The 7,200-nt window shown below is 49.8% G+C and overlaps 2 long non-coding RNA genes across 4 annotated transcripts; both read right to left on the reverse strand.

The window, feature by feature from the left end:
* Positions 1–1,484: 1,484 nt before the first annotated feature.
* LOC106726288 lies at positions 1,485–3,933 on the reverse strand. 3 transcript variants are annotated; one of them, XR_001362323.1, is made up of 4 exons: positions 3,848–3,933; positions 3,283–3,442; positions 2,120–2,984; positions 1,485–1,767 (listed from the first exon to the last, which is right to left on the reverse strand). It is a non-coding gene; the product is annotated as an uncharacterized LOC106726288 (long non-coding RNA). The 3 variants fall into 3 exon arrangements; XR_001362322.1 differs by lacking the exon at positions 3,848–3,933 and having other exon boundaries at positions 3,283–3,840; XR_001362321.1 differs by lacking the exons at positions 3,283–3,442; positions 3,848–3,933 and having other exon boundaries at positions 2,120–3,047.
* Positions 3,934–4,130: 197 nt separating this feature from the next.
* On the reverse strand, positions 4,131–5,287 carry LOC106726276. The gene is made up of 2 exons (XR_001362306.1): positions 4,899–5,287; positions 4,131–4,229 (listed from the first exon to the last, which is right to left on the reverse strand). It is a non-coding gene; the product is annotated as an uncharacterized LOC106726276 (long non-coding RNA).
* Between the last annotated feature and the right edge of the window lie 1,913 nt (positions 5,288–7,200).

A 7,200-nucleotide genomic window follows, 5' to 3' on the forward strand; every position in this document is an offset into this window, starting at 1 on the left:
GCATCGGAACAGCCCGGGCCAACCCGGCTCTGCTCTCCCAGGCTTCCTCATGCTCGGTGTTGCCATGTTCAAGTTGGAAACTTCTCCTTCCGGGTTGATAAGAGCCTGGGGTCTGAAGACTTTAATGCGAGTTTCTGGGCAGATAAGTTATAACATGAAGGCGTGACCGGGCGTCGCACAGCAGTGAGGTCCTGGGGGAGTAGGGGGGCGTGTTCTCCCAGGGGGCGGACGCCTGGACACCACTGGGCTTCAGCACACCCCAGCGCGCCCCGAGGTGGGGGGACGGGGACCTCTTAAGTCTCACTGTGGTCTGTCTATACTTACTATTGGGCACCAAGAAAATATACACCCTTTCCCCCCCCCCCCAACCTAACTCAGCATTTTCTATTTGGTCACTGCCACAATACAAATACATCTTCTAGCCCTGGCTGGTGTAGCTCAGTGGATAGAGCGGCGGCCTGCGGACTGAAAGGTCCTGGGTTCAATTCCAGTCAAGGGCACATGCCTGGGTTGTGGGCTCGATCCCCAGTGAGGGGCATGCAGAAGGCAGCCAATCCATGATTCTCTCTCATCATTGATGTTTCTATCTCTCTATCCCTCTCCCTTCTTGTCTGAAATAAAAATATATTTTAAAAAAATAAAAATAAAATTCACTTTACCCCATTCGTGTCAGAGCTGTCCACAGAAGCCCTTAAAATGTAGACGGGAGTGTTATATATAAAATAGATGTAAGACATCTTCTCAAAAGGAGGATGTTTTCAACCATAAAACCATTTGTGGTAAACGTGTGCGAATTTACAAAGAAAAGTCAAGGAAAGGAGGAGCTTGGGTTTTACTTAGGGCTCCGCCCACACAGGCGAGTGACTGCCAAATCCATGGAAAGACAGCAATTCGGGTTCAGAGCTGGTGGCTCAGTGAGGAGCCCAAGGGTCCCACTGGGGATGTGGGTGTCTGCACATACATGTGACGTGTGCACATGTGGGTCTGCATGTGCATGTGTTTGTGTGTGCATGTGTTTGCGTGTGCCCATGTGAGCGCATGTGTGGCTCTGGTGGGTAGAAAAGGGGTGAGGGGTGAAGGACACTGGACACAGGGAACCGGACAGGACACGGAAGGTGCCCGCGTCTGGCCGTCACTGCGCCGTGATGGCGTGTGCGCCCAAGGGGGACACAGCTACTGGCACTTGTTCAGGAGCCCGGCCCAGGGCCACGTGTCCGAGTCGGATGCAAACTCTCTGGGCGTGGAAAGCTGAGCCGCAGGAGACCAGGCAGCACCTGATAAAACTCACGTTTGAGGAGCAGCCTGGGGGGCGTTGGAATCTGACCGGCAGGAAGGCGCCCAGATGCCAGCTTCAGCCCTGAAAGCCTGAGCGCAGCGGCCAGCCTCCTTCGCCGCGTGGCACATACACTCATCCCCAAAATTCTGCGGCACACCAACAATTGTGTTTTTGGCTGATCTGACAAAAAAGGGTAGACTTTGATTCGTTCAGACCAGAATGGCCATTGTTATTCTTTATTTGACAATCTGAGGGAAAGAGGCCAGTGCCCTGACTAAAGTCAGGTGTGGCATGTTTTACAAATTCTTTCATCCTGGGAAAGTCATACAGAAAATCACACACACACACACACACACACCAGAAGCCGTGCTCCTGTGGGGCTGACTGGTGCTTAGAAAGCCAGGGGCCGAGAGGCGCTCGGGCGTGGAGTGCGTCAGCGGGACGCGAGTCTGGTCAGTGACGTTCTAACCCTCAGTATCTCATCCCGAAGCCTTTTGAGAAAAATGAAGTATTTTTTTAATATATTTTATTGATTTTTTACAGAGAGGAGGGGAGAGGGATAGAGAATTAGAAACATCGATGAGAGAGAAACATGGATCAGCTGCCCCCTACACACCCCCTACTGGGGATGTGCCCGCAACCAAGGTACATGCCCTCGACCGGAATCGAACCTGGGACTCTTCAGTCCGCAGGCCGACGCTCTATCCACTGAGCCAAACCGGTCAGGGCGCAAAACAAAGTGTTTTTGTGTGATGTCACACACTAACACAAGGTTTCACCACATCCCTTACTTTTATTTACTACAAGGCAGTAACACCAGGTCCGCCCCTCGTCGCACTTCACCTGACGGCTCCTGCGGGCTCCCACGTCGGATCGACCGCTGGTAGAGAAGTGAGCTTTGCAGGAATTGTGTTCTTGCTAAAGTGGGTGATAAACCAGACCTTCTTTTTGTCGTCAATTTAATTACAAAACGCAGGATGAAAACGGGGGATTAGCATCCAAAATATGTTGTTTTTCCCCATTTTGGCAGAGTCCCGACGACTCAGAAACACGACGTGTCCTTATGGTCACGCCGTCCTCGCAGATCCGTAGGCGGCAAACATCTCCCGGGATTACTCGTCACCAGATGTTGTGCGTTTGCTCGAGGAGGCTGTTTCTTCTGTCCTGGTGTTTACTATGCACATCGTCTCCTCGCATCTGCTCACCCATAAAGAGGAACCTCAGACTGAGCTGTTATTGAAAACTCCGTCCAACACATTGGACGCAGTAACATGTGGTTAAGCGTCTACGCTAAATAAAAACGAGGCTAATCTGACTAGTCTGTACTTGCAAGCTTTTCACTTAAATCTACAAGCGCCATGAAAATCGCAGATGCCTCCACGGACTCCAAGATTACAAAATGAGCTGATGTTAAAGGACTTCTGTTAGAAATTCCGAGTAATGATGTATCGACTTAATTCTTAACCCCAAAGTGACACGATACTTTCATAGTGATGTAATCGAATATAATTTCAATGCAATTACTGTCTCTGCGCAATCGTCTGCAGTGACTTTGTTAAAAGGGGCAGCACCCGTGGGCATGCAGTGGGTAGAGACGTACACGTGTGACATTAGAGTTACGATCTTTCCGAGGAAAGTCGCTGTAGCACATTTGCGTGACCTGGGACTGCTCTGCTCCTCTTCTTGCAGTTTCGTGACAGGAAACTACCTCTAAAGAGGAGAGCAGCCCTGGCCGGTTTGGCTTGTGGATGGAGCGTCGGCCGGGCCCTGGTCGGGCACGTACAGGAGGCAACCAATCGATGTTTCTCTCACATCAATGTTTCTCTTTGTCTTTCCCCCTCCCTTCTACTCTCCCTGAAAATCAATGCAAAAATATCCTCAGAGGAGAATTAACCAAAATAAATAAATAAAAACAAAGAGAACACGTTCTTAGCGGCAAAAGAATGGGCTCCTTCCAGGAGAAACGTGTGAAGAGACGTTAGCAACGAAACTGTGCTGGGCCCAACCGGGTTCAAGTGAAAACAGCCGTGGGTCCTGGCGGCTTCCTCTGGGAGGACGAGATCCCACACGTGGCTCCTGGGCGTCCGGCCTGGGCCTCCGTCCGGGGCTCCCGTCTTGTCCAGTTCCCAGCACAGAGCCTGGCCCCCAGCAGGAGCTCAAACACGCCTGTGTGTGCACATTCAGGACCAAGGACTCGATTTTAGCACCAGGAGGTCCCCAGCTCCAGGGAAAGCCCCCAGGTCCCTCCCAGGCAGCGGGTCCCCCAGCGTTCCCACCCACAGGCAGAGCCCGGGGTTTCTCTCCTGTCACAGGGCGGGACAACTTCAGGACTCCAACCAGATGCGAATTTCCTTCGTCAGAACCACGTGAGGCTGTGCTCACCCTCCCAGCGCACCTGTTGCCTAGCTCACCCGGGTCTCAACGCCCCGGGTGAAGGTCTGAGGGGTAATTTCATATAGTGAGCAAGGAAGGTAATTATAGTGTGAAAATTCAAACGGATGGAGCCATTTGCTGAAGTATAATTATCTGAAATCATGAAGGATAATAATATTCAACAGGAAGTATAATTACCTGAATCATTAAGGATAATAATATTCCACAGGACAAAATTATGTTTTACCATGAACAGTTATGTTGATTTGTAAAATGGATATTGAAATGTACCTGTTATAAAAATATAAAGATACTATTTTAAACTGATAAGAACAGATACTACACTTGATCTTAGCCAAAAGGCCGAGAAGCGATAAGATACTATTTTATCCAAACCCAAAATAGCTAATCGTCAATATAAAATTCTCAGTAGAAAAGCCAACAAAGGGACTTTCTCCCTCTTAGTCACAGAATGCATATCTTCCGTTCAGATAAATATTTATTGATTCAACTGGTATGTACAGGGTGTCCCCAAAATGCATCCACACTTAGAATAAGTATTCATTCCAATGGTCTAAATCTGAAAAGAAAGAAACAGCCACTAAGCTATCAGGAAAAAGCGTGTGCACATTTTGGGGGGACACCCTGTAGGTACCAGGCATGTAACTGACTCAGTCTCTGCTTCCGAAAGAAAGGGAGTGAGTCCCACTCGCTCACAGGCAGCGCTGACCGGGACGAGTCCAGGGACTAGCCCAGATCTAAGCCACGGCGTCCCGGACAGCGCCGGGTCCCGCAGCAGGAGAGGGGTGAACAGCTGCCAGGGCGGGGCTGGGCTGTGACAGGGACTAGAAGCGAGCTGGCTCGGCTGTGGGGCAGAGGTGAGGGCTGGGTGGACGTGGAGGCAGAGGGAGCAGCACATGCAAAGGCCCAGCAAGCGGAAGGAACGCCCGTGCATTGGGACTTTGACGCAGCCATGACCTGGATGGTGGCATAAGCGTGTGGGTGATGCTGGTATCCTGACATATGAACACGGGAGAAAACCCGGTTTCAGGATGGAGGCTGCGATGCTGGTTTTGGAAATGGGAGCTCATCAGCCAAGCAGGAGGCAGACGCGGGGGTCTGAGCCGCGTGGCCAGGGCCCATCGTGGGGGGGGGGGCGGGGGTCTGGGCGGATGGGGGGCAGGGAACGATGTAGACCACAGAGGAGGGAGGACACCTGGCTACAAGGTGTGGACAGAGGAGAACATACCACAGAAGCTCCGTGTGCTCCCGAGGTCCTGGGGAGGAAGGAGAGGAAGTGGGGGGCTTGTGGGTGGGCCAGGCAGGTCTGTGGTCTGGGCACGGGGTGGAGGCTGGAGGTGGAACCAGGTGGCGGCGACCAGGTGCTCAGAGCTCCGGGCACAACCTGGGAGGGACAGACCCCAGGACAGGGGCCAATACGCCCACTTCACAGTAAGGGAACTGGACGCAAACGTGTTCATTTCTTCGTCTCAGCTCAGCATCTCCTCCTCCCACCCCAGTTACAGAGCAGCTAAATGTCTTCATGTGTAGCTCAGGGAATGTGTTTCTTCACCAGAATATTCTTAAGGCCGCCCTCACCTTAGCCTCCCTTCAAGTGTGTCTCATGGGACATCCTGGGAAGTGAACTGAATAAAAGTTGAAGAAGTTTAAACACATCTATATTTATGTATTTACACAGACACACAGACGTTGGGAAATGACGCAGCTTTACCACTGATATTTTCAATAAATAATAACACCTTTCACTTGGATCTCATTAAAATGTTCACTAGAGAACGAATCTCCTGATAAGATCAGATCACTCCCCACTTTATTTTTTTATTTTTATTTTTTTAAATCCTCCCCCGAGGATATTTTCCCATTGATTTTTAGAAAGAGTGGAAGAGAGATGGAAAGACAGAGAGAAACATTGATGTGAGAGAAACACATCGATTGGTTGCCTCCTGCACAAGCCCGACCAGGACCCGGGCCTGGGAGGAGCCTGCAACCAAGGTATGTGTCCTTGATCGGAATCGAACCCGGGACCCTTCGGTCTGTAGGCCGACACTCTATCCACTGAGTCAGACCAGATAGGGCTGTTCCCCACTTTAAAACAAGGGAGTATTGCTTGTGATGTCACAGACCTCACCAGAAATCCCACCACTGAAATCGAAGACGAGTCAGCAAGGACGAGAAACGTGTCCCCAAAGCGTAAGACCAACGGACAGCACGGACAGCACGTCGCCTAAGAGACCAGGGAGTGTCTCCTACAACCACACGCGGAGAACGGCCTGGCACGCCCTCACTAGGACAGCACACCCCTGCCTCAGGCCCTTCACGGAAGCAGCTTAGTCAAAATCAGAAAATGCGCTGAGTACAAATCTAACATACACGCAGGACACACTGCAGGGACGGCTCTCCACCAGCGGGCTCCACCACGGGAATGCAGACGGCCAGGCACACGGGCGTATGGGCTCCCTTAACTCAGCAGCATGTGGTACAGGGAACAGCCACCCAAGGGGGGAAAGACATTCCTATACCGAACAAGAGACATTTAAATCTGGCCAAATTCCCATTATTCACACAAGCAGCCATTACAAAGAATGTGCTGTATTTTTTACATCAGAAAAAAAAAATTTATGACTAGAAATATACTGGGTCTTAAACAACTTTCTTCGATATCACTTTTCTAATTAGAAGCACTAAGTTCTCTTCCTTAACTGAAATGATTACGTGACTATGCAAATTCAATGATGTCACGGAGAGTGACTAATAAGAAAATGAGTCTAGACCCCAATCATTCAAGTAAAAATGAACAGCCAGGAGAGGTTCATAGGGCGTCAATATACAGGGCCATTTTTCAACTATTTAAGCTGTGACTATAGCTACAGATGTTCATGTTTTTAAAGACAGATGTGCGAACAGGATACTTAACAGATTCGTTTTCAATAACTGGGAACCTGAACCTTCCCATCCACTGGAGTTCAAGGGTGGCGCATTGAGCACCCAGTATTTCTGAAAAAAAAGTTATTCTTGCTCTTCCCATTCTCTGAGTCATTATTCTAATACTTGGTGTCCGATGCGGACAAAACTTCTTGCAAATACAGGTCACTCAGGTTGTATCATACAATCAAGGCTCTCCTATGTTCACAGCAGCACGGTTTACCATAGCTAAGATTTGGGAACAGCCTAAGTGCCATCAGCAGATGAGTGGGTTAAAAACTATGGTCCATCCACACAATAGAATACTACACTGCTGTAAAAAAGAAAGAAATTTCACCATTTGCAACAGCACAGAGGGACCTGGGGAGCATTATGCTAAGCGAGATAAGCCAGTCCGAGAAAGATAAATATCACATGACCTCACTCATTTGTGGAATATAATGAACAACATAAACTGATGAACAAAAATAGATCCAGAGACTTAGAAGCATGGAACAGGCTGTCAAACCTCAGAGGGAAGGGAGGCGGGGAGTAAGAGATGAACCAAAGGACGTGCGTACATACGCAAAACCAATGGACACAGACAATTGGGGGGAGGGGGCATGTGC

Source organism: Myotis brandtii, unplaced genomic scaffold (genome assembly GCF_000412655.1).
Source record: "Myotis brandtii unplaced genomic scaffold, ASM41265v1 scaffold247, whole genome shotgun sequence".
NCBI classification, from domain to species: domain Eukaryota; kingdom Metazoa; phylum Chordata; class Mammalia; order Chiroptera; family Vespertilionidae; genus Myotis; species Myotis brandtii.